Genomic DNA, 22,059 nt, shown 5'->3' with positions numbered 1-22,059 from the left:
ATACCCTGTAAACTAACAGAAGTTGAAGTATTTGCATACATTTCTGGGTTCTGAAGGAAGTGTACCCACAAGCAATTACAAATGGGGTCAGTGTGGGCAGCCCCCATCTGAATTCACTGAATCATTTGGAAGCAGTGTTATCCCATGTGCAGTGAAAGCTAAGGATGAAGAATGGATGAGGTGAGTAAGAATGCTTAAATAGAAATTAGTGTTTTCTTCTCACCTGGAAGGCAGAGTTCAGTTCTGGGTAAATCATCTCAAAAGGAAACTGCAGCCAGAAAAGAAGTTCAATGTTAATCAGAGGACTTCTGTGTAAGGAGAATGTGGGAACCAAGAAGGGAGAAGACTAATAGAGGAGATTCTACAAAAATTTGCAAACTAAGAAATTGTAGCAATAAGTGTTTGGCTATACTTTCATGACAACATAATGCTATACAGACATGAAAAACCCCAAACTTACAACTGATCAAAATAAAACAAGTAATTTGGCACATGAAGGTTAACTAGGAAGGGCTTTAGCCAAAAACAGTCACTAGGACTATAATTTCACAAAACTGCAGAAAAGCTCATGTGTTCATTGAGCTTAAGGAAGCTTAAGGAAGTTCAGAGACAAAACTACTGAAGATTTGGAAAGTAAAAATCCCAAGAAAAATAAAATTTCCTTTCAGTTCAAGGCAAAAGCCAATGGAAAGTGAGACAGAAAATGTTCCTTAGGAACATTGAGCACCCCTTAGGAAATTTCTTGAACTTCTGTGTCACGGCTATGAGAGAGGGAGCCCAGGCCTGCTCCAAAGCAGCACGTAATACATTTTAGCAATTAGTTAATGTTCATTGGCACACTTAGCCACCTGCAAGGGGAAGTGAATGCCTCTTATCTTTAGAGCTCTCCTCATGAGCCCCAGTTTGTCTTGTGTTAGGGGTTTCTACCTACACCATATAATTAGCCTGTAGAAAACTTGTTTTTTAAATTGTGTACAGCTAATGTATGGCTTTATTTCCTTCCATCTTCCATCGTGTTCTTCCCTCTTCTTGCTGGGTGGACACCACCTCTTCCTGACTGCAGCAACTTGTGGAGATACTCAGCTGGAGGGCAATATCTTCTTAGCAAGCAGCTCTGGAGTGCCTGAGTGACAGCAACGGTCATGTCTGTTTTGACATTAAAAAAATAAATACAAATTACAAACAGGCAGCAGCCAAATGCACGAAACCCTGCATGCATCTGATGCTCCGGGCACTGCCTTTCTGTTGTTTTCCATGGATCCATCGTGTCTGTTTCTGCTGTATGAAGGTGTTTTTAAATCTAAAAAAATAAAAAGACATGTTGTTTGTATAAAATAATGAAAAACAGGAATAATGCTAAATAAATGACAGATTATCCAACATGCCCCCTCCCCCAGGGCTAAGAAAGTGGCAGCAGCCAGAACATCTTTCAGAAATGAAGTAAGGGGGAAAGCAAAAGTGAAGGAGAGAAAGAGAGAGGGAGAGCAAGAAAGGAGGCGGCTTGAACAGCGGATGGCTGAACTGTGCTCCGCAAAGCGATGGTGGAAGTTAATACCGCATTCAGGCTGTGCCGCAGCTGCAGTCGGTGAGAGGTGGCAAGGAGACCCCAGAGGAGCCAGTGTGAAGACTGGGGTTCAAGAGAGAGGAGGTGCTTCTCTTCCTGTTGCCCAGCAGTCTGACTTCAGCCTGTTTCTTTGATTTCTGCACAGCAAGAACGCTACGGAAACCTGGTTGCTCGGCTGCTGGATCCCAAAACAGACTTTTTTTTCCCTTTTTTTTCCCTTTTTTTTTTTTTTTTTTTAAGAACTAAAGCAAAATGGAATGTTGATCTGAAACTAAAGATGGAAGTAAGGATTTAAAAATGGGTTTAAGTGAATATAACTTGAATAGAAGCTCACTCTTTAGTGATACTGGTTTTAGAAACAGCCATTACCTGGACAAACATGGAGTTTTGAAGCCAGCTTATTTAATTAAATTTTTAAAAAAATTCATTAAGAGCAGAGATTTTAGAGGAAGAGGGTATGGGATTGTTTGTATGGGATTTTCTATTTGTTTTTCCTTTTTCATAGCATAGTCGGGATCCACAGCGTTGCAGAACACATGTTCCTTAGGAAGCAGACAAAAAACTTAGTGTTACATTCTTCATGAAAACTTGCACATACACTCCTATATGAGGCATAAATAGTGTGTGTTTTTTATACTGAAATATATGCACCCGTAGAATTAAAGGGGTTACCTGGCCTCCTGTTTGATTTGTTGGTCTCCAGTAAAATAGCAGTGGGAGCCAGCAGCCCCAGCCAGGTGCTTCTCCCCATCACTAACCCATCTGATGTTTGTAAGTGTCATGTTTCCTAGTGTTTATTTGGGTAATTTTTCTATTTTTTACAGTGATGTTGTAACACAGAAAACTATCAGATCAGAACCTCAGAAGCTGTAGCTGAAGGAATCCAGGCCACCCCCACCCCGTGTTGCCTTTAGGTGTTAGAGGATACCTCATGAAGCTGAGGGGAAAGGGAATGAGCACAGTGATCTGATACTTGTCCTTTGGGCCAATTCATCTTCCTTTCTTTTCTTTGCTGCAAAAGGAATTCAGTTCCTTTATTCATTGGGTGGGGGATGTGGAAGTGTTTTGTTAACCTTATCAAGGAGGGAGCCTAGCCCCAAGAAGAAAATGGCCGTTCTGGCAGATCTGATGGGATATGTCTTGACCAAGGGAAGGCATCACTTGCAGAAATTGGAATGGGCTTTTACCTGAATTTATCTATCCCTAATAATTTCTTGGATCTCTAGAGGGAGTTAAAATGATTGTCTTGACAGTGTGCTAAGTGTGTGGCAGTCTTTCAGCAGACTATAGAAGAGAAGAAAGACAATTTAGAATTTTAGTCCTTATTTAATAAAATGCAGAAAATAAAAGCATTTGCACAAAGCGGAGCTGTCACTTTGCAGCCGATAGTGCTCTGCTCCCTTTGTTGGTGAGGTGCTATCCCACACCGGGATTAGATCAGCTAACCACTGATGAAAGAAAAGACCATCCACACTTCCCAGGTTTGTTTGAGCAAACATCCTTTTCTTCCCCCCTCCATTATCCCAGGGGAGGAGTGAGGAGGGCATTGAACCCATGGGGCGGCAAACACTAGATTTTATTATTTCAAAACATTCTTAAGACAGCACTAAACCAGTGAGTGAAGTGGAAAAGCAAACGCCTTGATATTTCATTCAGAAATTTTTTAAGCCACAAAGAGAGCAAACAGATTACAATTATGCCATTTAAGAAAGATTAATACAAAACATTATGCATGCCTTCTTTCAGTCTGATCTTCCTTGTCTCTTTACCTGATGATTATTAATAGTTAAAAAAGGGAACCCTCTATATTAAGTATATGCATCTTTCTGAGAAAATTTTAAAAGAACAGAACTGTTGGGTTTTTTGTTTTTGCACAGTCTTGGAGACAAACTCTTTTGGATTTTTTTTTGTTTGTTTTGTTTCCTTTTAAGTTAATGAGAACCTTAGCTTGGTATGGCCATTATCAAACACAGCTGTACACCTTTAGCATTCTTAATGTTCTCTTATGGGGCTAATGTAAGCATCTATATAATATATATTATAAATATCACATTTTAAACAGGAAATGGAAGGCATTTGATGCAGAATTTTTGCATGATATAGAAATAATTAAAGTTAGCTAGTGTTTGTTTGTTTGGTCTGAATGTTGGTAGAACCTTCATAGCTTTGTTACAATGAAACCTTGAAGATATTTAATAAAATAACATTTAAACAGTGTAAAATGTGGAGTGTCACATTATTCTCCTAAACCATGGAACAGTATGAAATTGGTACTTCTGGGATAAGAATCAGTTGTCAGAGGAGATTTTTTTCATGTGTCATTTAAAAATGTAATGTTTAAAAAGTTAAGTGACACGATACCTACGGGGGGGGAAGGGGAGAATACTCACATTAAAAACAAAAGGATGACAGAACCAGTTAAAATAACCTTTATGGCATTTCCCTGAGAGACCAGGGATAACAAGGAAATTCTGCTTTTGCTCCTGATAGCCTGATCCTTGACAAATTTATGCTGTTATTTCCTTTCCTGGTCTTTGTTTTCCTCACCAATATTTAAGACACCTTATGGGAGAAGCTATCTCGCTGTTTGGTTTGCCTGATGTAAACATGCTGATTTCAAGTTGTGTGACTTAGTTAATTGCCAATAATGTATTTTGTGTCCTAGCTGGGATGCTCCTGCAGAGACACAGCACTTGTCAGGTCTAGCAGTGTAAGCACAATTTCTTAGGAAATTAAAAGTTAGTTGGATTTGTTTTGTTTCTATGCTGCCTCTTGTTGTTAGCATTTCATGTATGCCCCATTAAGTAGGCTTTGTCCCACTCAGGCCTTTGCTGCTTTGCCATTTCTCTGTTACTTCCCACCTTGTGGATCTCACCTGCTCTCGAGGGCAAGTGGTTGAGCCGGGAGGCTGCAGCAGGTGCTGCCCGTGCCCTCTGTCGAGCCCTGCCCCAGCGTGGCTGTGTGGGACAGAGATGCTCAGGGGCTTCTCCTCGTCTGTGCTACCCACTGGCCTCGTGTCTGGCACAGTTACTGCTGTGATTGCACAGGGGACACACATCTCGTTTTGGCACTGGCTGCAGCTAAGGCGCTCTAGCCAGCATGTGCCCCCCCCTTTGGCAGGCCTGGCTGGCCTCCATGCCCCTGAGCTCTTCCCAGGTGTGTCTGGGAAGTGCAGCAAAGAGAAGGGGGTGGTTTTGCCTTATCACTGAAAGCGAGTTCATTGTGCTTAATCCCCTTTAACTGCAGCAATTACCCAGTAAATAGGTGTCAGCTGCTGCTGCTTAAAGAGATGATTACTTTTGCTGCCTGATGAAACAGGAGGAAAATACCTTCCTTACTGTTTAAAGGAAAAAGGTAAGAGTTTTATAGTCCATTTTACTGGGACTGAAGGCAATCTGTTTGTGCCCAGAAGAAATTACTCCTGCTATTTCAGAAGCAAAGAGACGTTCTGCTCTCATTTCTGACATATGAGGCAGGAGCATTCATCAGGTACAGTTTCTCCTGAAGCAGTTAATCCTTTCTTAATGATCTTTGAAGAAATGTTGCAGTATGAGCCGATAAGCACTAGGAAGGTACTCATAAAATTAGTGATGATCTCCCATGTTTTTAGTAGCTCTTTTAACCAAGGTAAGAGTAATTTAAACACTTACTGAAAGCAAAATAGTCACACTCAGGTCAAGAGTATTTATTGTAGTATATATATGGGGCCTGGTTTATGTCTTACATTTTAGCTGCCAACTGGGATTGGGAATGGTACATCCCTGCATTGTAATAGCTCCAGTACTGAGCTATGAAACAGGGATACTCCCTGAACTTTACTTCCCACTATGCTGGTTAAGTTTTGTTCGTCCTATTAGATGAAGTTTTGCCATCTTCCTACCAAAGACAAGTGTCTGATGATGTTTTTTTAAGTTCCGTCCCAATTCATGCACTTGCATGATTGTATACGTAGGTGGATTATTCTATGGGAGACCTGTAATTGATGGTAGATTTTATTTATGCCCAAGCAAATTGGCTTTTAAAGTAGGATTGCTCTTCTCTCACTTGCTGGGCTAGTGGCACAAAGGCCTGGCAGAATGTTCCTTTCCTTATAATATTGTGAGATGTGGGGAGAAGCATGAGTAGAAGTGGACCCTAAATGTCAATATCCTTTCCATTTATTATGAAAATTGTTACTTCTTACTTGTGTGTAATTGATGGAGCATTTGACTAATGATTGGATTTGTAATCTGGTTTTGGTTTGCTATGGCTTTGCAGGGTGACTGCAGATAAGCCAGCTGTGTGGTCTGTGCTTCGGCTTTCCCATTTGTCCATGCAGACAATAAACCTGACCTCTGTAGAAACCACTGTAAACCACTGATGAACAGTGCTGCAGAGCATCTAGGTGGTATTGCTGCTATACATCACAGATGATTTTTTTTTTTTTTTTGGCCTGAGAATTTGAAAGGTTTGGGACTGCAGATTAATGCATGTGGGAATGCTTGTTTATTTGGGTTTGGTATACATTTATCTAAGAGTAGAGAAAGGTGATCCTTTGGGGGCACTTAAAGTGGCTTGAGTGGAGGTTTATGAATTTTTCCCTTGAGATCCTTAGTGCCTGAGAACTCCTCACCTGCCAGAATGTCCTCTTTGCCTGCTGGTAAGGAATAGAAATTTACTGGTTGGCATGTAGTACTCTGAAGAATTTTAAGCCAATTTCTTATGTACTTAACAAGTACTAGGAAACAAAAATTCATATGTTTGTGGTTTTTAAGGCAGACTGGCTCCAAGGAAAGGATGGATATAATAAAGTTAATAAAGTCTCATTCTGAAAGTTTTTTGTGCTACAAGAGGGTCCTCTAAAGCACTGGTGGGTGGGGGAGAGGGAAAGGTGGTTGTGCCTAATCTGTGGCAATTTATATAATTTTATAATAATTATCCATGAATGGGTGGGCAGGTGACACTTACAGAAAACTATTTTGTTAATGCATCATATGACTGCATGTTGGCAGACTTGGGACTTGGCCAGTGCTTCCAATGAAATACTGTCTCATCATGGTTTATTTCTCCTTCAAGCTTCTGTGGGATAGAGTAGTGCTCATGCCAACAGAGGACAGCCTGCAAAAATGGCACCGGGGCTCTGCTTCAGAGGCTTGTTTACATTGGAATGTGCTATAGGTTATATCAGTAGTCAGAGCAGTGCTACTGCTGTATGGTAGTTTCTATTCCAGAAAGTGTTTGTTTCTTACTACTTGTCTAGAAGTTCAAAATAAACTGAAAAAATTACTTACACAAAAAAGATTTGTTCTACTAAAGTGACATTTGAAATTCATTGCTTTAGATTTAGCATATTCTTCTAGTATAAAAAAAGGCCCAAACTTAGGCATAGTCTTAAATGTTTTTAAGAATTGTAAACAGATTTCAGTCTTGTTCATTCCAAAACAGTATTAATGCTGAAAGAGTTCTATCTATGGTAAGTTAGCAAGTTTTAACATCTTCTACTCTGTTACAATATCAGTAAAAATCTTCCATACCTATTTCAAAGACTGTATTGAGCCTCAACAGAAACAGTAAAACATTCAATCTTTTACTTTGACTTTCCCCTTAGGAGGAAACAGGCCTGAGCCATTAAATGAAATATCCAGGGAAAGATGGTTTATGTAACCTTAGGAAAGAGAAATTGCTTCAGCGAAGTGCAATGCTACCAGGGATAGCACATGCTAAGTGAGGTGGGCACAGAGCAATATGATAACCTGGAAGATGGGAGTCAAAGCCAAGCCCTCAGAGCGGTTTGGAGTGCGGGGGAGAGAGCGGAGATGCAAGATGGGATTGAAGGTGTCTTGCAGGTAAGTAGAGCAAGCAAGTTACATGCGAAGTAGCTAGAAAGGCAGTGAGGACAGTGGGATGGAGAGTTGTTTTGTGGTGACATGAGAAGCAAAGCAGGTCAGTTCTGTTCTGGTGGTTTGAGGAGCGAGGAGGGGTTTGGAGAGATGGGGGCATATTTTGGGGTAATTTCTTCCATGGCACATTTAAATGGAGTTTTAAGATGATACTCTTGCACCTGTATAGCAAACTAGAGGGTACAACATACCCTCCTGTCACTGATTGCCCTCCCTCACTGTAACTGAGCTGGGTAGGACTGAGGAAAAGATGGGAGTAACCAAAAATACTTTTTTTTTTTTTTTTGAAGCCAGAATATAAAATTGTACTTTGGAATGGTAAATCCCGCTTCACAAAATGTAGTACTGGATGATAAATGCTACAAGCACATGACATGAAGTGCTGAACTTCCACATAGTCCCTCTGTTGGCTCAGATTTGATCAGCTGTTTTGGAAAGTGCAATGTCTGTGGTAGACTGGGCATCACCTGTTGCTGCCATGCTAGCTTTGGGATGGCTGCAGGCAGGGGGATGGTATTAATCTGATGTGAGCACTATGGCATGTGTTTGGATTAACTCAACAGAAATGCAGTCACGTGTTAAAATATGTGCTGTTGGGTATTTTGGCAGCACAGACCTGTGTGATGTGACTGCAGGTGGTGGGAGCAGCTGCCTCATCGGCCTTTGCTGAGGTGGGGGTGCTGTCAGCCAGAGGCAGAACAGGGCTTTTGAAGCACACAAAGACAGGATTGCTCATAGCTTTGTCTGCTTTTCTTCAGTTACTTGATTCACCTGCTAACACGGGCTTACCAGGCTTGCAGAAGCCAGGTCAGTGGTTCAGGTGCAAATTGATTAGCTGAAGATTAAAGGCCATGTCTGTAAACCAAAACTTTGGAGCTTTTTAAACTTTTTGATGGGGGAACAGGCTCCTGTACAGCAAATCCACATATTACATTACTTTTTTGAGTTTTTTCCTGAGAATTATTCACAAGGTGCCAGCAATCCTTTGACAGCAGAATGGGAAGCAGTACTTTGCCAACATGAGGCCTTATTCCCTGAGCACCTGCTTTCCCTTTGCTTGCTCCTCTTCCGTCGCTTTTGACTGCTCCGGGTCCCAGTCATGTTAACCTGTCCCAAATATTCGCAGTCTGCAGCACGGTGGGTTCTTTCTCCACAGCAGCTCCAAAAGCGGGACGGTGTAATACCATTCCCAGACTACTGTCCGGTCTTGCAGCCTCCCCCGAGCATGTTTCTGTGATGTGGCTTCACATCTCATTCTGGCTTCCTAGTACAATTTCCTCCACCTCTTTAACGTAGCAAATTGCACCGTGCGTGTTTGTGTTTCTCGGGAGGCTGCTGCCGGCGGTGTCACAGCACTGTCAATCCCTACCTACTGCTTTCCTGGCCATCCCACGCCTTCCGCGCTGCCGGGAGCGCGGCGGCCGCGACCGTGCCGGGCAGCACCGAGCCGCGGCGGTGCCGCCGGTCCCCGCTGCCGCTGGCGGGCGCGGGGAAGCCCCCGCCACGTGTTTCGGTGCGGGGCGCGGCCGTCGCGGGCGGGCTGCGGGACCCCGGCCCGAGCCCTCCCCGGCGGGCGGGGCCCCGCGCCCCTCCCTCGCCCGTCCCTCCCTCCCTCCCGCTGAAGATGGCGGCCGGGCCGCGCGGCGGCGGCGGCTCCCCCAGCGGCCGGACGGACGCGCAGCGCCCCGGAGCCGGCGGGCCGCGACCGGCCTGAGCGCTGTTCGCGGCGCCGGGGGACGCCCGTCCGCTCTACCTCCGGGACCCGTGCCCTGCCCGCTCGGCGGGGCTCCTTGTGGCAGGTGAGGTGAAGGAGGAGGGCAGCGCGGTGGCGGCGGCCCGGCCCGGTCCAGTCCGGCTAGGCTTGGAGGGCGGCGGGGCAGAGCGAGCGGCGCTGGCGGGGCCGGGGGAAGTTGAGCTGGCCGGGGGCGATGGTCACGGGTGGGGGCGGTCTGTGAGGGGACGGGGCTTGGGGGGGGGGGGCGGGCGGTGCGGAGAGCGCCGTCCCCCGCCCCGGAGCCACCTGTGCGGCCGGGGGTCCCCGCCAGGAGCCCACTCCGGGGGGCCGTGCCCCTGCACGGTGCTCCGTTGCTGGCCGTACCCGGGGTCGAAGGTTTCGCAGCCCTGCCCGGCTGCTTTTGTCGAGCGCCGGGCCCCGGACATGCGGCTGGGAGCGGCAGCCCCTGCCCCATCGCGGCTGCTGCCCCTCGGAGCGCCCTGAGCTCCGGCCGCCGGCGAGGAGCGGGGTCCTGGGCCGGAGCTGCGCTCCCGGCCTCGCTCCAGCTTTGTTTACCCCACGGCGCCGTGTTGCGGGCGGCGAGGTTGCCGAGTACGGCGGGACCGGCGCCCAAGTATTCGGCGTGCACCGGGGCAGGGGATGCTCCTGTCCCCGTAGCGAGGCTGCAGCTGCGCTGCCCGTGCTGCGCACGCTGCTGGCTGGGGGCTGCGCTTAGAGGAGGCCAGCCGTGGGTACAGTTGTGCCACTGTGAAGACAACAAAAATTGCACAGAGAAGGCTGATGGAACGTGAGGAATCGTTCCTGTAGTATTTCCTGTCACATTTTAGTTGTTAAAACATTTTTGCAGAAGCGATAAATAAAGGCATGAGATGTCCCTGTTTGCTTATACAAGAGCGAGTAGACTGTGTTGCCTGAATTAGAAGTGAGCAAATGTCACACATCTGAATTCAACCACAAGTTACACTACTCCACACTGGGATCCTTTGTAACCAATTTTGCCAAAGAAGCATTCAGAGTTGTTCATTGTAAGTGCATTTCTTCATTACTAAATGTAACTTTGTCCTTTGGGGCACAGGTAAACTAGAAACTTCTGATGAATTTTTCAGGTTCTGTGCAGTCAATTATCAGTGGTAATTGGGCTGGGAAATTTTGGATGATGACAGTGTGGAGGGACACGTCACGGACAGAAACAGCTGGAGGGCCAGAAAAAGTTAGAAGCTTAGCATCAGCCCCGAGAGTTTATTGGCCTGGGTGCCCACACATGCTGACATTGCCCATGTGAGCTGGCTCTCCACCCTACAGTGATCCCAAAACCAAGCCCTGCTGAGCTGCTGCACAAACACCTGAGGTGCTCTGTCCACAGTGGGTTTGTGCAGTGTTTTTTGCATTGGGATTCTCAGTGCAGCTGTTTTCATGGTACCGAGATCACCGATCTGCTGACAGAATGGACACAGAAAGGCATTTTAGTTTGTTCTTCACCCTGCACAAAAGTGATTGCGGTGTGTTGAGATTGTTGGTTCCATAAACAGCCTGACTCCTGTAGACCAGTTTTGAGCTAGTGAAAAATTACTGCTTGAATCTGGCAACCAGCATAGAATGGTCTAAAAACTTTGTTGTCAGCAGCTGAACATGTCTCATACAGTTATTATCTTGTCCACTTGCTGCTTTCTTCTTAAATATTTTTTTCTTTATCCCAAATTGCTCTTTTTGTTTGTTCTTCTCTAAGCGCAGGGTACTGTTTTCCTTGTTGCTTCTTGAACATGCTTTCCTGATGGGTCTTTTCTTCCTTTGTTTCAGTATGTCTTCAGCCTTTGTAAAACTACTTTTTTTTGCATGTACATATGAACTATGAAGAACTGGAATTTTCAAAAAAAGGACAGCTTAGAATGAGCTGAGAGCAAGGACACAGAGCAGGAGTAGTGGTACATCTGTCCATGTCAAATTTTTTGCTCCAGTTGCAGAAATTACTTTTGCTTGTGGGTATGGGTTCACAGACTGGAGAGTGGGGGGCCAATGTGGCAGCAAAAGGAGATTGTGATACAGAAGAATTAAGAGTCAGTGTTTTGAGATATGGTATAATATGTATGGCTGTTTTTCAGGATATGAGCATGTTCCTGGGCAAGCTGTGTCTCCCAGTGGCATCTAATAGTGCAGTGATGGTGGGATCTGCTGCATGAATTTTGCATGAATCATGTTTCACTGTTGTGCCTAACCTTCAGTCTGATTTGCATCAGAATTCATGTAGGGGGTAAAAATAGCTTGAGCCTACTTTTGTATTTACATTTATAATTCCATGTTTGTTTGTTTGTTTTTAAAAGTGGGGGAAGGGAAAATAACCAAATGCAGCTGAGATTGCGATGTGTCCTGAACCACAGCCTATCTCCCCATCACTGAGCCTTGTTTCAGAGGATTGAATGGCTGTCTCAGATCTCTCTGTGGTATATGTGGAATATGTGGTGATCCTCTGAGCAGAGCTGCACAGATAAGATAATCCATTTAATTTTAATTGGCAGAGTTGTTTACACATGATCTCTTGCTCGTTTTCCTCTTTTAAAGGAATGCATATCTATCCATGATTACAGCTCAGGTCAAAATCCCTCAGCACTTGTAGCAAATCTCCTTTAATTGGTCTCATTTAGCTCTCATAAGGTTGTGTTTTAATTCTTGCTCTTCCGAATCCTTTTCCCCAATCTGTAATGTAATTTATGACAGGATATTTTATAGACAAGGGAGCAGCCTCTGGCTGTCAGCAACCTTTGCAGTGTATCAAATTTCCAGCTCAACAGGCAGCTGCAGAGGAGTCTGTGGGTGTAAGGCAGTGATGCTGCAGCAGCAGCACACAGGCAGTCGGTGGTGGCGCTGGGCATGAGTGAAGGGTTTGTCCTGGATTCTGGAGGTAACTGGGATGAATGCTCCTGTTTGCTCTCTCTACTTCTCTAGTCTTATTCTCTGTTTGCTGATGCAGGGGTCTTTCAGTTCAGTTTTTTCCTTTCTATCTGTCTTTCCAATCCCTTTGTTTCAAGGCAAATGTATCCAAGTTGCTGCTGTTTTCTGATGACACACTTTGAGCAGCACAGGAGTGGTAGAAGGCAAGTACTGAGGACATGTTTCTAGAAGGCCCAAAGCAACATTAGCTGTCTTTAGGAAATTCCCTGTGACTTTGCTGAACACAGTTGCTTTGGTTAATTGAACATAATGCAAAGAGGTGAAACTGCATTTCATTATGCCTGTGCTGAGGCACTTTACCTCTGGCCTGTAACAGCACAGTCTGCAGGCACCATGGGCCAGTGCAGCTCCTGCCTGATCTCTGGGTGTTCTGACATCAGCTCTGAGAACTCTTGAAATCTGGGTTTTGTTTTTCTTTTTTCTTTTTCTTTTCTTTTTTTTTTTTTCCCCCACACTGTGCCCTCTGCCTTTACACTGGCAATTTTCCCACTACAGTAAAATCAGAAGGAACCATGTGCCCCTGCTTCATCTGCTGGAGATGGCAGTCTGTGTGGTGCAGCAGTGAAGGTACAGGCCTTTTGCTTTGCTGATCCTGCTCTGGAAACAGGAATCTCCAGTAGAGCTATGGAGCACAGTTGTCTCTTAAATCACCACTGAAATATTTAGTGGAGTGTACAGATGAGAGCTCTACCTGTTCTTTCTGCAGTGATATTTGAAGGTCTTTGTCCTTTGGCAGTTGCTGTTTGGGGACTGTTTTCTGATATAGACCTGTATCCTGAAAGGAAATTATATAGATCACTAGACTCAATCCATATGTGCTCTGTTAAAAGTGCAGTAGAACTCTCTAGACATGAGTGATGAATTAATCTTCTGCAGCAGGAAGATAGCCTCCATCACATTCTTGCCTGCTCTAATATTTTTTAGTAAGCCAACTGATTTACCAGCGAATATGAGGGTTTTGGTTTGTAAGTGCAGTTTGGACCTTCTCAAAATACTTGTGGCTTATGCTGGGCAGTGTAACAAGATATGTCCTGATGGGATTGCTGATGCCAACATTCATATTTTTTTCTCCAAAATCAAAGGAGGTTGAAGAAGGGGAGATACATTTTGTCCTCTGCTCATGTACAGGGCTCGTGCAGGTCCTAGTGTGGGTGATCCCTGTGCCTTGAGTGTCTCACACTGCACTTAACATCTACAGCATTTTGTCACATGTTATGAGTGTGGGATGCTGTTGTACTGCACTAGATTGATCTGTTTTGTCTCAACACTGCAGTGCATTATTATTCTGAATAATTTTTTTTTCCCTTTAGAAGTATCTCCATTAGTAGAAAAGATTGTCCAGGTCATTCTCTGTGAAGCAAGAGATGTCTGTCCACTCTTCTCCTACCTTCCCATCCCAGTACATCCTCCTCAGGGAGGGTTTCCACAGTGGGGGAGAGAGTTGGTCATAAAGCTGCATGTGTTAGATGGCACACCAAGTCATAGCCCTCTCCAGAGTCAGGAATCACTGCTGATTGTATTTATTGATGTATGTTTTTTCTCTTTATTCAGTTGCTAGTTGGGAGATGGGTTGGCATGACTGATGCAAGAGGGAAGGAGGAAAGAGGGACAGCAAAAAGACAATTTTATCCCTTCTTAATCTCTTTTTGCAGTTCTGGTCTGCCATCTGGTCAGTCTCTTTGAAAGCATACAACCCCAGCACCCTGTCCTTACTCTTCTCCTTGTTTCTCCAGTCTCCTACATCCTTCAGTTCTGTGTTAGGAACTCTCCAAAACTATTACAGTTCTCTGAGTGGTTTGTGCTGGGAGGCTCCTGTGTTAGATTAGGTGATGGAGCAACTTGTTTTCCTTTGATCATGTTTAGTTTTACAATTCCAGATGATTCCATTAGCCTAATATTTTATTGGTCTTTAAGCTTGTCTCTAATTAATGCTGATTTGCTTGGCAGTACTTCTGAAGTAAAATCAGATCTTGCACGTGGATTTTTAGAGCTCTTCAGCAGATCTTAACTCTTACATTTTCAATCACTTTGGTATTAATTCCTCAAAGGAAACAGTGGAATGATAGGCCTTAGTTGTGCTACATTGTGAGTAATAGAGCTCAATTTAGAAAAGCAGAGAAACTTGAGATTTACTTCAAAAAGGTTAGAAGAACCACAGAACATTTACAAATGTCTATTTTTGTTTTAAGAACCTCTTACTGAATGACTTTGCATTAGCTCTCTAGGCCTTACTGGTGCTTTAGAGTGAATGGAAAATTTTGTAGCACCAAGGGCTTTTAAAACAGTCAGATCTGGCTTTTCTTGGATGGTGAGAGTTGGGCGCTGTAAATACAGCTCAAGTGTCCACATCTGAGCTGGGCACTTGAAGTTCCCTTTATGTTAAGAGTGTGTTAGGTCACTGTTCATTTCTAAACTTACACTAAAGTAGATGTCCAAATTTGTTGAGGTGAATCACTTGCTGGAAGTTCTTTTTTGTTTTACCACTGAATATATTAAAAACTGAGAATGTCACTCCAGATGTGGAGGATGTCAGCAGGATAAGTATCTGAGCAGAAACTGCATTGAACACCTTCCAGTATGACAACTAACCTGCTCGTAATCCTGGACTGCTTTTCAGTGTAGTATATCAAGATATGAAGATATTTTAATATCTTCACTATTAATCGTATACATTTGTCTCTTCTAATCTTAACTACCTTTCCCATATTCAGAGCATTTTTTCTTTTTAAGCTAATGCTGATGTAGGGATTCTGTGCCACTCACACTTTATTCTGAAAGCTTTTCCAAGTGCTGACTGCTACGGCTTGTTCTGCAGCTGTCAATTGTCTTTGCCCTTGCCTCTGTGGTTAAGCTGTTTAACAGCCAGGGTTCCATTGTAAGTGCTAACCAGGACCTTACTCTCCTGGACAGCCATGCCTGTTCCAGAGTAGTCAGACCAAGTCATGGGTAGGTCTTTGATTCAAAATCTAGCTGCAGAGATTGTAGTTGACTCTAAGCAAGGAGAATGTCAAAATGTCATGTACTGGCTTATGATTTTTTTCTGTAAAAAGACCAGTTTCTCTCCTGCACAGACTGGATTTTGCACTCCTGGAAGCTTAACTTTGAACATATTGGTGAAGTCAGGTTTGGAGTAGCCCAACACAGTGACACGTTGCATGACTGAGAGGAGTAATGTAATTTCACAGCAAGTTGAATGCCTCTTAATATTTAACAGCCCAAGATGAACAAGGAGCACAGCAAGACTGGGAACTCTTGTGCAATCTAATAACAGGCACAAATTTCAGTGGGGAAAAGTTTGGTGGTTTGCCTGACCTCTTAAAACATCATCCTCTTGAATCTGTCATCAGTGGTGTTTAGTTTGTGTTTTTTTTCTGGCCATCACCTGCGTGTAGGTCAGTTTCAAGTACAGATATGGCTTTGAAGTGGCATCCTTTGTCTCAGCAGTGGAGCTGCCAAACTGAAATCAGCATCACCTAACTGTTGGAAAACTGCTTGTCCTCCAGTAATTGAGGGCTGCAGAGGTATTAAAAAGAGCAGACAGAAATCAGAGTAGGCATTGCATCGATCACATTGTCTGTGTGTGAGGACTGCTGCAGCTCCCTGTTTCATCAGCTGTGTGAATCCACTTTCAGGAGAATCATGTAAGCTGTTGTAGTGTTAAACCTGCTTTTTCTGTGGGATAAAGTGGGATCCTGGCCCAGTCCAGCAGTTGTAAAGAGGAAGAGTCATTTCAGCATTGAAGCCTGGCAAAAATTGCTAGTCTCCATGTCTAATCTATTGTCCAGAGCAGCTCTGAAACATTCAGCTTTCCCCTGTCCCCCCTTTTGGTTACTAAAAATGTATTTAATGTGTTACTTGTAATTTCATTGGTTTTATTTTTAATTAAATGCTCTGGATTCACTCAGTGATACTGAAGCTCAAAATGGGTGTGCTTTACTTATGGCTGAGTCATAACCATCTTCCTCATAAGCAGGGATCTGTCACTGTTGTAGGATTTAGATTTGTCTGGAGACTTCCATCAATATCCTTCCTTTATGTTCCTTTTTCTGGTCTGGTCACTTGTATCAAAGCATGAAATGAATAAGCCTACTTTCCTGAGTCAAGGCTTCCATGAAAACGTGCTGTTATCATGTGCTCACATCTATAATTTAGTATCCTGTAACTGTGGATGGAACAGGGTGTGTTCCCATGGCCCAAGTCCACATAAACATATAAGCACAAAGCTTTCTGCAGGAAAACTTGCTTTGCCTCAAACAAAATATTGATATTTGCCTTTCCCAGCATTACTTATAAATACAAATTCCTCACTCACCACGCACGGTGCTACAGTGCTGTGACAGCCGGAAGAGCTCGGAAGTTCTTTTTGGTCTTGCATGGTGTATGTGGGCAGGTTAAGAGCAAACTGATGTTCAGGGATTGTCATAATTGCAGTTGGTGTTGAACATAATGTTTCTCTGAGGTTGTTAACTCTCTTGCATGTAGTAGAGCTATGGTATAATTATTTTTATGTTAGTGCTAGTGTTTTCCTGTTGCTAAATGAAAACAGGGTGAGGGTGGCCTTTGAGCATGCTCCTCTTGGTTTGCATTTAAATTGATGTTATTGCTGAGGAAAGCAATCCAATCCTATAGTGGCACTTCTCTGTATTGGTGCAAGGAGGATCAGGAAACTCATGTGGAAATTAAAATAACAGAACAAAACAAACATCCTTTTTTGCTATTTTACCATTCTCCAGAAGGAAAAAATGTTACTTATCAGTAAGAAACCCAGGCAGGCTCAGATGCTCTTGCTCAGATGCACACCACAGAGTATCTTGAGAATGAGATGGATTGATGGCATGCCAGGCTCTTTGGAGGAGAGGAGTGACCACCTCAATGCCAGATGGTCACCTCAGTACAGTTTCACATGGTGTAAGCTGAAAAGAAGTCTTGTACTACTTCTGTCTGCATCAGTCCTGCAAAGTTTTTAAATCTAGGTTAGCCTTGACTAACAGTGGTCATGAGAAACTCTGAAACAAACAGCATGGTAAGAGCCAAGCTGCATGCCCAGCAGACTGAGAGCCAGTAACTGCAGCCCTTCATTACTGCCTGTTCTTTTTCATTTCTAATTGGGCACTGTATTAATTTTTATATTGCTGATTTCTTGTAAGGGGTAAGTTTGAAGAAGTAATAGCAATAGTAGTTTCTGAAGAAAATGGGTCCTGGGGAAGAGCAAAGTAGTAATTTTGATCACGGTGCTGAGCAGCCCTGAGTTCAGAGGTTCTGCACTTTTTTTTTCAGCTACTCCAGGACTTCCCAGCTTTTCTGATGAGCAGTGCTGCATTATCTTTATGGTCCTGTGCTATTTACCAGAAAGACATGACATGTTATATCAGAAAACTAGTTATGTTTTTGTGGAATTCTTCTTGGTTTTGTTTTTTTCCATATCTTGCTTAAAAAGAAAAAAAAAACAAAACAAACAAAAAAGAAAACAAACAAATCAAAAAACAAAAACAAACAAACAAAAAACAACCAAAGAAAAGCAGTATTTATGTGTTTTCCTCAACATTTTTTCCTAGCACCCTTGCACATACAGTCTGTCCCATGATGCTATTCTGGACAGATCTTTGAGAACTGAAATTGTTGGAGTGTTCAGGCCCCTTCCCCTTCCTGCAATTATATCTTCCTGAAATGCATCCTGTGCAAGGGTGAAGATCAGCTCCAGCCAGTGCTGGGAGACAGGGCAGTGGAAATTGCTACAGTGTCTGCACTGGAAACCGGGCTGTTCTTGAAGGGTATGTCTGTAAATGCTTTGATCTTAAAGTATACTGAGTACTTCTTAAGATGAGCCAACTTACGAGAAGAAAAATACAGCCAAACACATCTTCATACAGCTCTAGAGTATACACCACAAATGCAAGATTCTAGTTTTCCCTGTCATTAGGCTTTATCTGGAGACAGCATTTGGTGGGGATACAGATGTTGTTTGGTATTCATGGGTTAGTGATTTAGAAACCTCATGCTTGGCCTGCTGGGATGGAATGGGTAACACCAAGCTAGAAGGTGAGTGTAGAGAGTGTTCTCATTTTGTCCTGTCTTTGAAACTCTTTCACACTGGTGTTACACAGTCTCTGCCAGCTGCTCTCTGTTGGGATACTGTAACTTTTCCTGGGGCTCTGTGGAGTTCCAGCCTCATTTGCAGTCAGGACCTTTTACCGCGGGTGTCTTCCAGTGTACCTCTGAAACTGTGACAGAGCTGGCAAGTAGTTGCAATGCTTGTGAGCACAAATACTAGGACTTTCATGATAGCCAGAATAACATGAGTGACCTCTCAGCCAGAGGAAATACGAATGACCTCACGTGCACAGACTTTAGGATGTAGCACTCAAGTCTTAAAGTTTAAATTTCCTAAAATTAATTATCCTTAGGTAATACTGTTTAGAAAGTCTTCCCTAGCTTGATTCCATCTGTCTTGAAGGAACAGAAAGGAGATGCAGGAAGAAATATGGGTTGGGGGTATTTTTTCATATGAAGTTATGGGAACAAGCTGGCTACTGCAGTGAAATTCATCCTGTGAATGTGAGCAGACTTCTTATCACTTTTTTCTGCTTGTAAAGCTGGCTTCACTGAGACTGCAGAAATCAGTGTGGAATACAAGAAAAAAGTAGAAATGAGTTTTGACTAATGCTGATCTGAATCTAGCTTTGAGTTGGTAATACTGGTGCAGAAGATTCTTTGTCCTATCACTGTCACCCAAGATCATCTTAAACAGTGATGAGAAATTGTCACACAAAAATTCTTAGAAATGTTAATTAATTATTGCTGGGTTTGGAAATGACAAATTCTAGGAAGCAGTACCTGGGAGAAGTGAGTGCAATACTTTTTCCCCCGTTACAGTTACTCAGATATATTGTCTCTCTCCTGGGGAACAAGTCATACAATGCATTTTTTTGGCTTGGCAAGCTTCTTGCACGAGGTCAGCATTGCCATTATACACTGCTAGCATAGCATAGTAATGCTTTAAATGTACTAGCTGCAGAGGTTGTACATGACTACTGACTTTTTTGTGTGGTACAATATTAAGTGTTCAGCTTGAGGCCTTTTATTAAAGTGGCCTTATTGGCAGTGCCAAGTGCTGTAAAAATTCTGTGCCTATTTAATGTAGCTCATATTGGGCATAACTAATCACTGCTAGGGTTTAAAACCTTTGTTGTATAGTGCATCTGGGAGCACATAGCTATAAGACTGGGCAGAGGAATCTTCTTTCTTTTCCTTCAGTAAAAGCTCTTTCTTAATATAAAGGTCCAGTTGCTGCTATTTCTTGTAAGTGTGCAAAGCACAGCAGTATGTGGGCAGCAAACTAATGCAAAGTGTTCTCCTGTCTAGTGTTTCATTGTTCTTTCTGCCTGAGGCTTTGCAACCTTGGTCTTTTTTAGTTAAAATCTTTAAACAATGGATTATCTGTTTTCTCAGGCTTTAGAGGATTTGAAATAGCAGTCACCCTTAGGCATTTGGCTCAAGATTACAGCAATAAATAAATTCATCAGAGAGCCCCCTGGCCCTTCCAAGAGCCAGGCAGTCATAAGATTACCTCTACCATATTAGTCTGCTTCTAACTCCAGTGAAGTGTGTCACCCTGTTAAAAATTCGAGGTAAGCCCTATTCTACCTGAACATTTGCACTCAGATGGTTTGTAAGGAGAGGGAGGGCTGTGTGTGGTGGGGTTGAGAGCACCTGCAGTAGGCAGATTTCATTCTTGCTGCAATGTTGGCTTTTACAGCATTACCAATTTGTATTTTCCAGGAGATCAGAAACCTTTTTGGAAAGCCAGCTTTGTTTCTTTTCCCCTAAGGTCCAGCAGTCTGAAAATTTCACATGGCTTTAAAATCTTGACATTGGAATGTAATTTTAATCAATATTGATATTTCTGATCTCTGTGTGCCAGCTGCTATTTTTCTGGATGGTCCTGGAGCTTGGAGGGCCCGTGCCAGAGATTACAAACCAGTTACCACCCAGTTGTAATATCTGACGTGGCAATTTCTGTAAGAGTGCTTCGTGATTGCACTGTTTAAAGAGTCGAGCATAATGGTTTTCTTCTGTTATTGTGAGATGTAAGGTAGTTTACAGATATTGGGCATTCTGCTGTGTTGCTTTGGAGAAAAATGTCAGCTCTTAGGAGACCCAAAAGTCAGTTTCAGTAAAAAGCTACATTTTCTAAAGGAATTTATTTCTGGGTAGAAGAGCTGTTTGTTTTGTGACTTTGCATGGGCAGTGCTTTGCACAGTGGGGCTTACCTCTTCTAAAGAGAAGCTGTATCTCAGGGAAGTTCATTGCATAGAGAGATCTCTGATGCCTGTATATCTGTGAAGATTCTGCTTTTAACAGCTTCTATTGATTTTCACCAAATGCAATTTCCCAGCCTTCTGAGCTGTTGTTATCACACCACATCACGTTTCTCATTGTAATTAAATAACTTGTGCGAGTTGGCTACTGTTTTTTTTTTCAAAAGACTCTCCCAGCACAGGTATGCAAATTGGAAAAAGAGAAAATGAGATTCTCTTTGGCTTTTATACTTTGCTTTGTCTTAGTTCTTCTTTCCAGCAAGAAGTGATGATAAACATTTATTAAACTACATGGTGTGTTTTCAAAGTATATAACACGCATTACCTTTGCGCTGGAAAACTCCCAGCTTACTTTTCAGTAAAAGGTGACAGTATTTAAAGTGTTTGTAAATAGAGCAATTCAGCTTCAGCACTTTGTTGCATAAATTTTTATCAGAAGATGTTGGAAGCATGGAGTTTTTTTGGGGGGGGCTAGTACATGCAGTGTTTGCAGCATTTCTTTACTGTAGTTTGTCTTTGCCACCATTCCTTAATTCGCTTTCCAGGGAAGAAGTAGTTTTACTTTTTTTGTTGTTGTTGTTTTTTTAGGTAGGTGGATAAGAATTGGTAACTTAACTGAGCAGTGTAGCAGGTTTGTCTTTGCTTTAGAGACTCTTGGTTTGGAGGCTGGAGACTTTTTTAAAAATAGATAGTGAATATAAACTATAGCGAACATGAATATCTGTTACTATGGTTTTGACTATCAAAAAGAATAGAAATACATATACAAAGTAGATGGAGTATGTGGTTATTATAGATGTAATTGGCATTACACCTAGAATAGTCTTTTGTGTTCCCCTGAGAATTAACTTAGAGATGCAATGTCAAGAGAATAGCTGTATTTTAGCATGCTTAAGACTTTGTAGGGCTGGTTAGAAATGCTGAAGATGGCAGCACCACTGGGGCTGTGTGAGCCTGGGCCTGAACCTGATGTCTGCCCTGGATTGCTGGTCCATGGCTGTTGGATATGGTCAGCTGGAGTTGTGCCAGGACTGAGAAGCTGTCCTGTAGCCTGGACTCTGCAGTTTCTGTGTACAGGGGGGAGCAGGGAGCTCCTGTACTGGGACATGGCAGAGTTGTGTGCTGGAGCAGGCCAGCCTACAGACTGAGGGTTAAAGGAGATGGAAGCTGAAGCTTCTAGGCTGTGGGAACTATGGCTGTTGAAAAAGGATCACAGAACCACAAAATATTGAGTTGGAAGGGACCCACAAGGATCATTGCTTCCAACTCTAAAGTGAATGAGCTGTACAGGGATCACAACCTTGTTGTTATTAGTGTCATGCTCCAACCAATGGAGCTAATATGAGTTTGATTTGAGGATATTAATGGGGTTCATAGAAAAGGGAGATGTGCTGAAGTGCTGCTAGGATTTTGGGTGCTAATGAAATGGAAAATACTGTGTCAGGAGGGTACTGCATGTGTCAGCTTGTGTTGCCAAAAGAGAAACGTTAGCCAGGGAATCGACGTGACCAGCAAGGACAGGCAAATGTGGCATGAGGAATGTGAGAAGGTTAGATGGAAAAGACAGGTTTTGGAGGGGAAAGGAAGATGAATTAGCTGGGATACAGATAGCAGAAG

General features: G+C 43.2%; 1 protein-coding gene across 8 annotated transcripts in view; it reads left to right on the top strand.

Moving 5' to 3' along the window:
• CAMK2G (calcium/calmodulin dependent protein kinase II gamma) overlaps positions 1-1,803 on the top strand; it is a 117,836-nt gene extending 116,033 nt beyond the window's left edge. For all 8 annotated transcript variants that reach the window (XM_062496956.1, XM_062496955.1, XM_062496960.1 and 5 more), the window contains one exon: positions 1,064-1,803. The gene's annotated coding sequence lies outside the window, so the exon portion shown is untranslated. The remainder of the gene's footprint in view (positions 1-1,063) is intronic.
• Positions 1,804-22,059: the final 20,256 nt, after the last annotated feature.

The sequence above is a fragment of the Cinclus cinclus genome, chromosome 7 (assembly GCF_963662255.1).
Source record: "Cinclus cinclus chromosome 7, bCinCin1.1, whole genome shotgun sequence".
In the NCBI taxonomy this organism is placed as follows: Eukaryota; Metazoa; Chordata; class Aves; order Passeriformes; family Cinclidae; genus Cinclus; species Cinclus cinclus.
This window is presented reverse-complemented; position numbering and strand designations above follow the sequence as displayed.